At 38.9% G+C, this 15,685-nt stretch overlaps 1 protein-coding gene across 1 annotated transcript in view; it reads left to right on the top strand.

Annotated features, from left to right (window-relative positions):
* The first annotated feature begins 10,704 nt into the window (after nt 1-10,704).
* TULP4 (TUB like protein 4) overlaps nt 10,705-15,685 on the top strand; it is a 97,302-nt gene continuing 92,321 nt past the window's right edge. The window contains exon 1 of the mRNA XM_058168636.1: nt 10,705-10,892. The gene's annotated coding sequence lies outside the window, so the exon portion shown is untranslated. The remainder of the gene's footprint in view (nt 10,893-15,685) is intronic.

Below are 15,685 nucleotides of genomic sequence, written 5' to 3'. Positions count from 1 at the left end.
CCTGAAACCACAAATCATGATTTGGGATATTATTTTTAAGGTCATGTTTTGAAATATTACTTTTTCCCCAAAAAACAATTGAATTGTTTAATATTTTTATCTGGGATTTTTCCTGTTAGACCATAAATAGTTGATTGCATTTGAGCTAAAGGTTTGATAATCAAATCTAAATTTACAAACAGGGTTTACTGTGCCTCTCTTAAGCTTGAAACCACAAATTGTGGTTTGTAATTTGGGATATTATTTTTAAGGTTATACTTTGGAGTAGCACTTTGAAAAAAAAGCAAACTTCCCAAATATAGAACTGTCTACATGCCTGGAATATACAGCAGTTTGCATATGGTTCTACACCTGAAAGCAAATCCTTACCCTTCATATTTATTTATTTCCATTCTAATAATTAGTTTTCTATCTGAAGTTATTACCAGCATAACATTAGTTTATATAAAATTCTCTACTGCATATTAATACATATTAAAAAGAAACATAAACCATTGCTAGCTTATTCATTTCATTCTAAATATTCTGAAATAGTTTATGAATGATAATTATATCATCTTTTCCACTAGGTGATTGATTTGTTACCTTTACATATATTAACTTGGTCAGTAATACTGAAAAATAACACACTGAAAGTTTTGTTGAATGTTGAATTTAAACGTAGCAGTTAAACGGTAGTGTATATCTTGCTTTACACATTCGTGCTCTGCTGATTACAGCTGCATTTTATATTTATATGATTAAAACAAGCAATTAATTAATGGAATGGGTGGCTATAAAGAGATTAAAAGCCTCTAGTTCAAGTCTAGACTGAAAATCAGGTTTGTCAGATGTTACATCTTTTCTATCCTGCTCTACGGAGTAGAGAGTTGGTCTCTGACAGAAAACCACTTGAAGAAACTAGAAGCATTTGAAATGTGGCTTTACAGCTGTTATGTATAAATTGAGTTAATCAAGATCACAAAGGAGGAGGTGATAAACCACCTGGGAAAGCCAAGGGAAATCATCAAAGCCATTAAAAAGCAAAAGTTAGAATATTTTGGACATGTGATGTGACACCCAGAAAAATATGGCATCCTTCACTTAAACCTCCAGGGAAAAATTGATGGCAAACGAGGTCTAGGCAGAAGAAGAACATCATGGCTTTAAAACCTAAGGGACTGGTTTGGACAAAACTCCAACATTTTTTCATGCGGTTATTGATAAAAATAGGACTGCCAACATGATTGCCAACATCTGATGACAGATATGGCACAAGAAGAAGAAGAAGAAAGTTCCAGTCTGCCGCCTTTTACTAGAAGTCTACATATTGCTGCACAAAGAGTCCCTGGCTGAGATAATTTGGTTTCTTTAGAGGGGATAAATATTTTCCTAGGGTGACCAAGTAGCACAGCACCTGTGAGAAATATTTTGGGGGGTGAAGGAGTGTCCAAAGTTAAGTCTGTACATACAAATGTATAGAATAGCTTAATTTCACACACCTTCTCTTTTCACATAAGATTTTTAAATAAATATATATTTTGCATTCACTGCACCATATCCTGGAATTTGCCACTTAATTTTTTTGCTAAATTCTGCTATACCATTTGGAAGAGAGAAAAACTTGGACTCTAGAAACTAAATTCCTGATTGGAATTATGCTATGTACAAAATATCATCTGGGCTTAATCATGAATTATTACACTGACCGCTATATAGCTAATTTCTGAAATCTGAAAAAGAGAAGAATATTTTAAGCCATTTCTGTAAACTTTACTCTGATGAATTTAAAATACATTTTTAAAGTTCTTCCACTGGCTCAAATATTTCCTTTTAATTGAAAAGAACACCATTAATCAACTGATTATCATGGCGATCCATTACAGTTCATAATTATAATATTTGAACCACTTTAATATGTTTTATAATCTTCAAGTTTTAAAATAGTAACTTAATCACAAGTGTCCGCATTTTATGGCTGGGAAACAGATCCTGCACTATATGCAACTAGCAGTCTACAGGTGTCAAGACATTTCTAATAGATTCAAGCTCATTACTCTGCTTAATGAATCACATTGCTTTTTGCTTTCCTTCCTATAATTTTTCTTTACATTTTTGTCATTTTTGCTTTCACTTCTTGCCATGGAAGAAAAATGAATAACACTTAAAGAAAAAGATATTTCTTTTTCTGATATTCGATTCCTTTTTGCTTTATATCCAATCTTTTAGATTTGATGTAAGACCTGTTTCTCGGCATCTTTTAGTCTCAGCCTTGTCACAGAAAACATACCAGGAAGAAAAGCTCTTACTCACTTTTATTAAAGTAAAAGAAAAGAGTACACTGAATACCTGTGTGAGTCATACATTCATTCTTTTAAAACTCTGGTTATAGTTGCTTTAGAATGAAGGTAACATCTAGGTTTCTAGCAGTGATAGTTGGCCTGAGCTGTTAGCATTTGTCTTTTCTTAACTTTGATAAAATGCATAGCACAATAGAATTTGGAGGATAAGTAATTTGGTATGAAAAGAGACTCCTTACTTATAGGAGAATTGTTTAAAACAGAGCTAACCAGATAGGTCATATTGTGTGTGATTTGATTTAGAATAGAATAGAATAGAATAGAATAGAATAGAATAGAATAGAATAGAATAGAATAGAATAGAATAGAATTTTTTATTGGCCAAGCGTGATTGGACACATAAGGAATTTGTCTTGGTGCATATGCTCTCAGTGTACATAAAAGAAAAGATACGTTCATCAAGAATCATAAAGAACAACACTTAATAATAGTCATACGGTACAAATAAGCAATCAAGAAACAATATCAATATAAATCGTAAGGATACAAGCAGCAAAGTTGCAATCATACATTCATAAGTGGAAGGAGATGGGTGATGTGAATGATGAGAAGATTAATAGTAGTGCTGATTTAATCAATAGTTTGACAATGTTGAGGGAATTATTTGTTTAGCAGAGTGATGGCATTCGGGGAAAAAACTGTTCTTGTGTCTAGTTGTTCTGGTGTGCAGTGCTCTATACCGTCGTTTTGAGGTTAGAAGTTGAAACAGTTTATGTCCTGGATGTGAGGGGTCTGTAAATATTTTCACAGTCCTCTTTTTGACTTGTGCAGTATACAGGTCCTCAATGGAAAGCAGGTTGGCAGCAATTGTTTTTCCTGTAGTTCTAATTATCCACTGAAGTCTGTGTCTGTCTTGTTGGGTTGCAGAACCAAACTAGAGTTATAGAGGTGCAGATGACAGAATCAACAATTCCTTTGTAGAACTGTATCAGCAGCTCCTTGGGCAGTTTGAGCTTTCTGAATTGGCGCAGAAAGAACATTCTTTGTTGGGTGTCCATTTTAGGTCGTGAGATATGGTAGAACCTAGAAATTTGAAGGTCTCTACTGTTGATACTACAGGACGCAGTGGCTCAGTTGGCTAAGACTCTGAGCTTGTCGATCAAAAGGTCGGCAGTTCAGCGGTTCGAATCCCGGTGCCGCATAACGGGGTGAGCTCCCGTTACTTGTCCCAGCTTCTGCCAACCTAGCAGTTCAAATGCATGTAAAAATGCAAGTAGAAAAATAGGGACCACCTTTGGTGGAAAGGTAACAGCATTCTGTGCATCTTTGGTGTTTAGTCATGCTGGCCACATGACCAGAGACGTCTTCAGACAGTGGTGGCTCTTCGGCTTTGAAACGGAGATGAGCACTGCTCCCTAGAGTCAGGAATGACTAGCACATATGTGCGAGGGGAACCTTTACCTTTACCTTACTCTTGATACTGTGTTGTCTAGTATTGTGAGAGTTGGAAGTATGGAAGGGTTTCTCCTAAAGTCTACCACCATTTCTACGGTTTTGAGTGTGTTTAGTTCCAGATTGTTCGGGTCACATCAGGAGGCTAGTTATTCAACCTCCCCTCTGTATGCAGATTCATCATTGTCTCGAATGAGACCAATTATTGTGTCATCTGCGAACTTCAGTAGTTTAACATTTAACATTTCCCCCAAGATTTCTAAATGAGAAGTATCTACTCTCCTATCATCAAAGTTTAGGCTTTATTCCATTGTTTTTTATTCCTGAATTTCTCCATCTTCCTGTTCCTAATTCCATTTGCACATCTTGATTGGATTTCAGCACCTACCATTAAAATCACTTGCATTTATGAAAACTTCTTGCCTCTGTTCTGTACCAAATATTATTAATTTTAAATTTAAATTACATAAATGTATATCAATACGAGATCATCTATGCAACAAAATACAAAAATGAATCCATTTGTTGCTTTTCCGTTGCCACAGAAGAGACAGAAAACAATTGGAAAGGAATGGAAATGATATCCACATTCTGTAGCTTTGAAGGCAGATTAAAGTTTGATTAAAAGTGTTGATAACTTATGTACATCTATAAAATCTCACTTTTGCCTTTTCCTCAGAAGTCAGAATTTATTAGTTATATAATCTTACACAGGGCAATAATAAAACAGAAAGATTTCATTTATATTATGCCTGTTGCATATCAAAAATTCGTTTAAGACATATATGCACATTGCACTTAAAAGCTTAAGGATTTTGCTTTTACCTGGGTTTGTTTGTTTCTTTCTTTCAGACTTGGTGTAAAACATTTAAAAGTAAAATTTTCTCTGAGACAAGCTCAATTGATGGCTTCATGTATATATCCATGTGATTTTCTGGCCACCAATAAAGAAGTCGTTTGTCATCACCTTTCAGGCTATTTCTCTTATTCCTTAGTCTGTATGCTTGTTATTGCCTCCAATCTGCCACCCATGCTCTAACTAAAGGCAATCCTTCTTAGCCTTTCAAAATCAACTTTGAATGTTCAACCAAACTAATCCTAACAAGTAATTCTTGACCACACAAAATTATAATGCCCAGAGTTTCTGTTTTGCCAATAAAGAGTCATTTCAAAGGCTGATGGTTATTAAATATTGATCCAAGTATCTGGATGCAAGTGTCATTCTAGGAACATATAATTTCTGTAGGCCCTTCCTAAGCATGATACAGTAGATTCAAAGATTTTCACAAATGAACAAATGCACATTTTTAGACAATAAGTTTCTTCCAAGAACTTGGTTTATCTCAGGAAGAATATCCATTAAGTGGAATATTGTTAAGACAGGGGAGGAGAGAAGATTCTGGAATCCATCATGGTGGAATGCCAAGAAGCTATGAAGAATGAAGATAGCATACTAGCCAACTACCGTAGCAGAAAATGCATTCTGGGCAATTTCAACACAAAGTACCCAACTAGTTTGCAGCTTAATCCAATACAGTTATAACACATTCCAAGTCAGGTATTTAAGGCTATTTATTGATGATTGATTGTGATAACGGTGATGGAATATCTCCAGGTTATTGCTTTTTAATAGCATATATTAGGCACATTTCTTTAATGCTCTCTTACCTCTATTCAAGCCAACTTTGCAGGTTTCTATTGCACTTCAAGCTATCAATATCTTGTGGAAAAGTAGAAAAAAAAGCCTAAAATAGCAGCATATTGATGATATATACGTTGATGTAACTTTTAAATAAATACATAGTTTATTTAAAATATTTTTGTTACTTTCTGTTTAAAACACCTTTACAATCTCTAGAATAACATCTGGAAGATTCATAAGAGCATAACAACATACATTACATAATCACTTTATATATATATATCAGGGTTTGTTTGTTTTTTGAGAAAAAAAACTGAAAGGTGGGGAAACATCTGTTCTTTTTTCAAATTAATAATTAAGACAAATGTTTTGTTTCAAATATGATGTTTTAAGAATATAATTCCCTGCCTTGAGAAACAGAGGAATAAGAATTGAAGGGAACTGCTATTTGTAGCAATTTCTTCATTTCATTTTTTACTGTAGAATTCTGGAGGTTGGCATTGAGTGGATCCAAAATTACTCAATATCTTCAGCTGGTCCCAAAATGGCTCCATTTTACTTATTTTCCCAAGTGACTACTGGACTGGTATAGCTACGGTAATTCTTTCACAAACACTCCTGATAATGAGAAATGGAACATTTTCTTTGGGGGAGGGGTTTATTCATAGCCGATCTGGATAAACTCCCACCATTCCCAGTTTTCATTACAAAAAAAGAACGAGTTTCTATGCATTCTGGAACCAAGGTACAAAGAAAAATATATAATCCTCCTTTGCCTGTTTGTAAGGGGAATTTTTTTCCTTTTCAGTGAGTTTAAGCAACCAATGAACAATCTTATCAGAGATGGACATGCACGGTTCAGAGAAAGACATTTTAAAAAAATGTTTCCTTCTGAGAAATGATTAAGAAAAATGAGACATCCAGAAGAATTAAACATTTATTCCTAAATAAAAAGTAAGAGTATTCTTTCTCCCTCCCTCCCTCCATCTATCCATCTTACTCTATTGCTGTATATGAGACTCATTTTGTGAAGTTAAGTTCTAGGAAACAGATGGAATTGCTGCTGCTGTACTGATCACTCCCTGTTCACTTTTATGGCAAGGTTATAGGTTTTTTCCCAGGCTTATGCTACTGGGGTATTTTAACCTTTGATTCCCTGGTAGAATCTGAAGAGGCTCAGGATTTCATGGCCCCGAGGACTTTATCCTAACCATCAAAAATCCAATACTTTGGGAGTCCCAAAGTATTTTATCTTGGTGTGTTTTATCTTGGAGCAATATGATATGGACTGGACGACTTCCGGTGTCCGGTGGCAACGGACGTCTGGAAGGCTTCTCCTGCCTCCAGTGTCCGAATCCGGCCGCCGCCGAGGCCCTTAGGGGCCAGGTGTTCCGAAAAGGACACCTGCCGCACGGACGGCTCGCCAGGGGTCTCCCAGCCGATATACAGGACTGGGGGGACCGATGCTGGCGCGTCCTAGGCTCGGCGGGGTTCGGAGGCTACAGGCCGCGGCCATTACTATGGTCGTCGCCTGGGCCGCTGTGCCCGGTGACACCGGGGCTTTGGATTTATAATTGCAGCAGCCTGGTGGTGAACAGGGAATGGAGAAGAATTGAGGAATGAAGAAGGGAAGGGAATATCGGCAAACGTGAGTGGAGTATTCCGGAGTGCGGGGGGGTTTTTTCTCCCCTGCGACTGGAAGGAGTACGAATCACTTTGGAGAGAGGAGAACTTAAAATAACAAGATTACCGGTTTTGTGGAGCTCTGGAGAGAAGAGGTGATGGAGAAATTTAGGAGGGAGGGTTTGAGGCCCCCCCTCTGGGGAACAATGGTGGCGCCCAGCTTCCGCCTTCACTATGAGAATCTTGATGACATCACTTCCCTTCGGCTTCCTGGTTGATTAACTGTACTCTGGACTCGTTGCTCCTGTGAGTGCCCCCTGGTGGATCCGGAGGAAATTATAAGGATACTGTGCTTGCCTGAGGATTTTGAAAATTTTTTTTTAAATGGCAAAAGGTCAGAGACCAACTGCTGGAGAAATGGAGAGAATTCTGGAAAAGTTATCTAATATGGACAAGAAACTGGATGAAATAAGAGCAGAAATTGTGACTATCCAAAAGGATTTAAAGGATACTCAACAAGTCTCAGCAGAAAATAAGCAGAAAGTGGAAGGTCTGAGGGTGAGATGCGGGCAGTGCAGAAAAGAGGGAGACGACAAGCAATGCTGTGCTTGGACTACAGATGGATAAAATGTCTTATTTCCTTAGGTTTCAAAATTTGGAAGAAGTGGACCAAGAAGACTTGAGAGATGTTGTGACTAAACTGTTGGGAGAATTTCTTGGGAGAGGTGTTGATTTTATGAATTGGGATGTGGATCGAGTTTATAGAGTTAATTCACAATATGCACGCACGCATGCAGTTCCTAGAGAGGTTCATGTCAAATTTGTGAAAAGAGAGACGAGAGATGAAATTCTTAGAAAACATAGGAGTGGGGCACTGACTTATAGGGGCAGGGAGATAGCCATTCTGAGGCAGATTCCCAGACAGGTACGTGAAATGAGAAAGAAATATTACTTTTTATCAAGCAAATTGTACCAGAAGGGAGTGGGCTTCAGATGGCTGATGCCAGAGGGATTGATGATTTTCCGGGAGGGCATTACGAAAAAAATTAGTACAATTGCGGAGGCTGCGGCCTACGTGGAGGAACACAAAGCCCTCCTGGATTTAGATGACCCAGGAATTGAAGAAGGGGAGGTTATAGACCATGGGGCGGAGGCGGCTGCCGCTGTTGCGGCCCTGGAATTGGGTCAGGCTGAGCCCAGAGTTCTGAGATCCAAAACTAGGAAGTGACAAAGATATTTGGTATTGTGTTGGTTTTCCTTATTCTCTTTCGTATGATATTCTGATTATTCTTGACCCTTCCTTATTGTGTATGTAAGATTGAAACTTAGCTACTTCGTATCACCTGCTTGCCATATGGCTGTTGTATGTGTTTAAAATTTTGAGTAAAATTCTTATCATGTATAAGAAAAATGAAAATTTACCATATCTGATATGTATTTGCATAAATCTTTTTTGACCAATAAAAACTTTTTATATAAAAAAAAAAAATATGATATGGACTGAATTTGAGGAATGCTAATGGCTGTCCTTTGTAATGGTCAGATCATTAACTGATTGGGACCATCCAAAGTGCCTGAAAAGACTCATAGGAACCTTGGGAGAGTTCCCTGAAACTCTCTTACCCTATTTGACCAAGGCTTTAGTTGTCACTTGGAACAGGGGTGCCCAACCCCTGGTCTGTAGACAGGCACAGCATGCCAGAAACCAGGCAGCGCAAACAAGCAAAGCCCCATCCATGGGATGCAGGCAGCATTCAAAACCACGGCCACTCTGGTTCGCAGAAAAACCTCTTGACTTGGAATGAGAGGACGACATTGGCCTTCCATCAGGCTGAGCTTGTGTGGCCTCTTCCTGTTCATTGATTTCAGGGGACTGCCTGATTTTCAGAAGAATTCTTGGAAAGAAAGCATCAGAAAAGATGCCTGGAGGGAGTATAGCTGGAAACAAGAGTAGAAAAATACTTAAGTCTATGTTAAGGATCAAATTGCAGCATTAAGAGCAGCAGAGTAAATCTGCAGAGTGCTGGCCTGCAGCCCTGTTCAAAGTGACCTGTTCCTGTTACAGAAGGAACATCTGCAGGCTGCTGTGACAATTATTTTAGGCAATTGATAGATAGGGGTCATTTGAATTCAGTTTGAGCTGAACTTCAGTTTCATGTCCTTTTGAGGTGAATTGAAGCACTGTCTGGGGCTATCTGGAAAAAAGTCTGAGCCTTTTAAGTTTGGAGGATAAGTCTTGATGTAGCTAGATCCATATGCCTCCTGGGAAGCACTGGTGTACTCAACAGCATTGGATAATTTCCAAACAATCTCCCATCTTTTTAGAGAAGATTATAGAGAAGATAGTCAAGGGACAGTTAAAGAAGGCTCTAAAGGAAAGAGATTAACAGGATCCCTTTCAGTTGGGTTTCAGTCCTGAGCATAGTACTGAGGTGGCACTGATTGTACTTTTGGGTGACTTCTGTCTGTATGGTCTGGGATGGCTTCTTGATCTCTCAGTGATTTTGATACTGATATTCTTCTGGATTGATCCTGGCATTCCAGATTGGCTCAGGTTAGGAATTAGTCCTGACCCTGCTGGTAGCAATATGGCCCCAAAGATCTGGATGCCGGCCCACCTGTAAATTATATGAGTTGTGTGTCTGGCTCACAATATAGTACGTTTTAATTCATTGTGCTGTATCGGTTGATCAGGTTTTTTTTGCATTTGATGTTTTTAATCCTTGTTAGCTACCTAGAGTTGTCTGGTAAGCGAGTGGCTGTATAAACTGGATGAATTGAGCAAACAGACAATTTAAAAAACACATGCACCCTATCTTTCCTCCAGGATGCACCCAGAATGACTAGTTCTTTGATTGGAGTGTGACTGATTGACTGACCAAAAGCAAGTAGGTCTGACTCAGTATAAAACAGCCTCCCACACTGCCCTCATAATACATAGGGTCATTTTCCTGACAAATCATGAGATACTCAAATATATGAAAAACATGTCCCAAAATATATACCCGTAGTTCACCTACAGAAAACCGGAGAGGAATGGAGTTATAAGAGTTGCATACACTACAGACCTTCTGTACAATACAGCTTTTGTTTCCCATCACCCATGATGAATTCTGGTGGACACGAATGGTTCGAGGTGTATTAAATTTACTTTTTCCGTTCCTGGGGGTGAAAAAAAAACTGCCAGCAAAAGGTAGCGATTATCTGGGATCTTTAGGCGTTAAGATCATAAATAAAGCCGAATCGCATCGTTTAAACTAAAGGGTTCATCTTCATTTATAAAGCAACCAAACGGGGTCCTTTCATCGTAAAACGAAATCGGGATTCTGCAATGGGATTTTTGTCGTGCCAGGCACAGGCCTGGGAGGCCGAACCCGATGAGCAGAGCATACGGCCGCTTTGTAGTCCGTCACCTCCCCTCAACAACCCCGGGAAGCGTTTCTTGGCGAGGGCCGAAGGAGGAAAACGGCCACTCTCTACGGGCGTGCATCCGTGGATCGTGTTTCTGATCTGCGCTGCTGGGTGGCCCTTCCCGGCTACGGCTTGGTAGCTCCTTTCGTTTGCCCGCTGCAGAAGAGAAGAGGAGGGGAGGGGACAGAGCCGGCGTTGTGGGAGGGGGAAAAAGGGAATATATATATATATATATATATATTTAAAAAAAAAAACATGTTGGGTCATGTGGTTGCATCACGTGAAAGGGGTGTCAGGCCCAGCAGCAGCAGCAGCAGCAGCAGCGGCGGCGGCTGCACGACCTGAGACAGAGACACAGACAGACGCTGGACGCTGGGCTTGTCGGGAGGAGCGACAGGCACGCAGGGCGGGAGGGCGGAAGCCTCACCGGACGAGTTTCAGCAGCTACTAGCTGGCGCTGCCTGTCTGGTCTGCCGGAGAGAGAGGTAAGGTATTCATTTCCCCCCCCCCCACCTTCCCCAACCTTGATTGCAGCTGCCCACTCCTCTTCGGCATTGCTGTGTAAGGAACTGGGTTCTGTCGCGCTCCTTCCTTTCTTCCTCTCTCCCTCTTTCCCCTCCATCTATCCATCCATCGCATCGTCCCCTTCGGAGGATGCAGGATCCGCGCGTCTGGGCGGGAGGCTCTCGGTTTTTTTTTTGGTTTTTTTTTTGGGGGGGGGGAGCCGACGACTCCCGTCTCCTCCCCTTCCCCTCGCCTTTATGTCAGATGCTCCCGGCTGTTTGCGAAGGATGTAGCGGCTGGTGGGTTTTTTTTTGTTTTTGTGGGTTTGTTTGTTTTTTGCTTTCTTGCTTTTTAGCGGTCTTTAGCCCCACGAACCCTGGTGATCGGTGCTGTGAGGATTAGGGGCAAAAGAGTCGGGGTGGGTGGGGGTAGCGTGGAGTCCGCAAACGGAGGCTGGCCGGAGGAGTGGGTGGAAGTGCATGGGGTCTGGGAGTGGGGGTGGCAGGAAGGATGGGCGGCGGCGGTGGGGGGCGCACAGGTGGCGCGCAGGGAGTGTGGTAGTTTAGGATTTGTGTTCTTTTATGCTGATGGGCTGCCTGGTCTGTTCTCCTTTCTTCCTCTGCCCGCCCTGTGTGTGTATTGTGTGTGTGTGTGTATGTGTGTGTTGTCTACACACCGCGGTCTATTCAGTCAGGAAGATATCTGGAATGGAGCCCCCTCTTTTGAAAGGGGAAAGGAGGAAGGAAAATGAAAGGTGGGTGGGAAGAACAGGTTTGCAGCAGGATCCTCTCTTCTTGAAACCCCTTGTCTCCACCTCAGGAAGATTTGAGCCTTAAAACCTACTTTGGGATGTCAGCTTGGGGATGGACATCCAGTATTGCTAAGTGCTCTCTGGCAGCCAACTGCTGAATGTATGGAAGTTAAGAGCTTTAGGTGATGTGGGGGGAGGAAAGAAAATAAACACATCTTTTGTAGCTCCTGTATCAGATTTAGCAAGTCGTATTTAGATTTAGGTGTTTTGTTTACACAGGTGGTCCTCGACTAACAACCACGATTGAACCCCAAATTTATGTTGCTAAGTGAAATATTTGTTAAGTGAGTTTTGCCCCAATTTACATCCTTCCTTGCCACAGTTGCTAAGTGAATTTCACTGCAGTTGTTAAATTGGTAACCCAATGGTTAAATGAATCTGGCTTCCCCATTGACTTTGCTTGTCAGAGGGTTGCAAAAGTTGATCATATGACCCTAGGACACCACAAATATGAACCAGTTGCCAAGCATCTGAAGGTTGATCACATAATGCTGCAACAGTTGTAAGTGTGTAAAGTGGTCATAAGTCACACACACGCACGCATAGATAGATAGATAGATAGATAGATAGATAGATAGATAGATAAATAGATTTAGGCCCTTTTGTGTTGTCATTGCTTACAGAGCATACTAAACTTTTGTTTTCAAACATGAGTTTGAAAGCTTGGACCCAGATATTCCAGAGAAGAGGAGGAAATAAATGCCCAAGAAGGAGCTTTCCTCAGAGGCAGCAAAAATGTAGCCCTCAGTTTGTGGCTTTAACCTTTCATTTCAAATGGGAAGAAGATATGATCTTGTTCGGGCTTTTTCCTCTCCCTTCTCCCTGACTTTTGTTGCCTGGTGTATTTGCATAGGGTCTTTTTTTTGCAGCCAGTAGGAAGGAAAAGGTCACTCAGGGAGAATAGTTGTACTTTTTAGAGGAAAGCCACTGTATTAAGTACACCGTATCAAAAACACAATTCAAGCCATGAGTTTATGGGGTGAAAAATCCAGATCAAAGTTTGATATTATCTCTTTAGCACCAATCACAATATCACAAGAGATGGGGCAATTTTCAAGTTCTACAGAATTTAAACAGTATGATTTTGTTGGATTAAGAAACTTATTTTATCATACTGAATCTTATTTGATCCAGAGATATTCTTTCTTGACCGATATAAGTTTTCTTAAGTGGTTGTATAATTCAGATTCAATGCTGGCCAGATCCATTAGGATACCTTTTCAAAGACTGACACATTAACATTTTAAATTACAAGAGCTTTATATCTCCTTACCCCCATCACATTTAAATGTACATAAATGTATGTCCCATTGTAGAATAATGTAAGATAAATAAAATACTTGCAACACGTAAGATGATTACAGCATTTTTCTTTTATTTGTGAAATACTTTGCTTTCCATCTCAGATTAATTTGAATAAAAAGCACCTTCGCTGAGGACTTGAATGCTAATCCAGAAGTTTAATTGGTGATCTGTGGTTTCTTGGCATTCTGGTATCTTGATTTTGAACTTTTTTAGAATACTTATAACCTTATATAATTAAGTCCATATGGTTAGAATATTGTTAGCATGGTTGTTGTGAAAACTGTAACTTTTGACAATAGTGGTTTATTGGACTTGCTATATACCTGATCTTCCTTGAAAATAAATCTTGTATATTCTTAGTCATTTTTTTTTTAAAAGTGGCCCCATTTCTTTGATACAGGACTGAAAGCAGAAATGGCTCTAATGATGATGTAATCTTTCCAAATGCTAAGCCATATTTAGTCAAGGTGAACTTTCTTGAAGTTTAATGCATTTTTTTCATGATTAGAGGGCAATGTTTCTTTTAATGATCTGGGTGATCTGAAGAACAAAGCCACATGCTGGGAAGCTAAGCAAAAGGTAATACGTTTGTGAGATAAATTTTTAATCCCAAACATTACAGTTAAAATTTGGCCAAGTGCACCTTTTTATTTTTAATAGTTCTTAAGTCAGCCTCATGTTCAGGTATGGCCAGTCAGCATTTTTTTTCTCATGATGCCCATAAGTAGGAGAAGAGATATTAGTCTCTTCAACCTCTGGTTCTCTGTAGCTTCCCTCAACTGGGAGGTAACATGAATCTCAAAATTATTAGATCTTGCTAGACCTGTCCTTCATGAATTTATATATTACCTTCTTAAATGTGGCCAAGTTAATGGCCATCACCATATCTTATAGTAATGAATTCCTAGGATAAATTATACTCTGTGATGTATATACTTTCCTTATATTAATGGTGTTTTATATTTTAACCCTTTCTTAAAGACCCCTAACATGAAGTTTCCCTTTTCTACAATGTGGAATGTACTTAGTCAACATCTCCATTGTGTTACCCACTGCGATCCAAAAATCTTTTTACAGTTAGTTATAAGCTGCTGAGAACCCATTACTGTATATGTAAATGTATATGTATACTGTATATGTATATGTATATGTATATGTATATGTAAAGAGTCGGCAACGACTAGCACGTATGTGCAAGGGGAACCTTTACCTTTACCTTTAAGGGATAAGGTTCAGAAGCGCTATTAGATCAAAAGGCATCCCTATAATTTGTACAATTATTAGTTGCCACATTTTTTTTAGATTTATAAGCCATTTCATAATTATGGTGCATAATTTCTCTGTGCAATAAATTGGCATGTACAGAAGTGCATATTTGTCCTGTGAGCATGACACTACTATCTCAATAGTGTCCCTGCGATTTTTCTTAGCATTTTCTATCTTAGCATTTTCTAATATTTTGATTAAAAAAAATAAGATGAATAGTTTGGCTTAACTCTAAGATGAGAGATGATAACAGCATAATGACTGAGAGTGAGGTCATGCTCAGTTAATATCTCGCTTCAACCATGGAGTCACTCAGTAGCTTTAAATAAGTCACTCTTTCACACTCTGAAGACAATTAATATTGGGATCTTATATAGAACAATTGTTAGCATTTATGAGCTATATTGGAGATTCAAGCACATAAGGAATATGTTGTATAAATATATTGTGTAAAGATTATCATACTGGTAGTAATATACTATAACATGGAATCCAAAGAAAGACAATGGAAAAATTGTTTCTTACACCTGCTTTTTCCACCTACCACCTTAATTCTTCTGAGATCTCTTGGAGGTACAACCTTATGAGGTTCTTCTCACAGTGGGAAGGTGAAACTATAGGAAGCCCTTATTTATCTGAAGCTAACCTTATGGCATTGATGATGATCATCACTTTTTGTTATTGGTATAGGTTAGGGTTTTTTCCCCTCAATCTGCATTCTTCATATATGTTGGACTACAGCTCCCATAATCTCTAGCTGAAATAAAACATTGAACTTACTGGATACTTATAGTGGAATTTTGATCCAAACCATTTGATAGATACAGTATTAGATTAGGGAAAGTTATTGTTAATATTGAACAGTCCTATCTGCCTTTTCCCATTTGCCTTTTCCCATACGGTCAAGATGTATATAGAAGTTTGTTATGTGTTCAATTGAAGTTTTAATGCCCTACCATCTCCATAAAAATGAATTGCTCAGGAGAAAGAATAGGATTGAAAACTATACCAGAACTGCAGCAATAAAAATAAAACAGTTAAGACAGTAGTAGTGGATTTTAGATAGACAGACAGACAGACAGACAGACAGACAGACAGATGTAGAAGACGTATAGGTATAAGTAAAGATATGTATAATCAGTTCATTTGTTAAATTTCTAGGTTCTCTTCCACTAATTGTAATGCATGAATAAAGTTGCTGAATTCATTTGAGCTTTATCAATGTTTAAATTAAATAAACAGGTTTGAGATTAACACCATTTAAAAAGTAGAATCATACATTATGGTCAGCTTTAGTTTATTCAGCCATGGTTTTATTGAATCAATCACAGTTGGCTGAGTTTTACATAGCATGCTAATCCACGCATTTTAATTTACAAGTTTCATTTCATG

This window comes from Ahaetulla prasina, chromosome 1 (genome assembly GCF_028640845.1).
Source record: "Ahaetulla prasina isolate Xishuangbanna chromosome 1, ASM2864084v1, whole genome shotgun sequence".
NCBI lineage: Eukaryota > Metazoa > Chordata > Lepidosauria > Squamata > Colubridae > Ahaetulla > Ahaetulla prasina.
The sequence above is the reverse complement of the archived record's forward strand: the minus strand, read 5'-3'. Positions and strand labels throughout refer to the sequence as shown.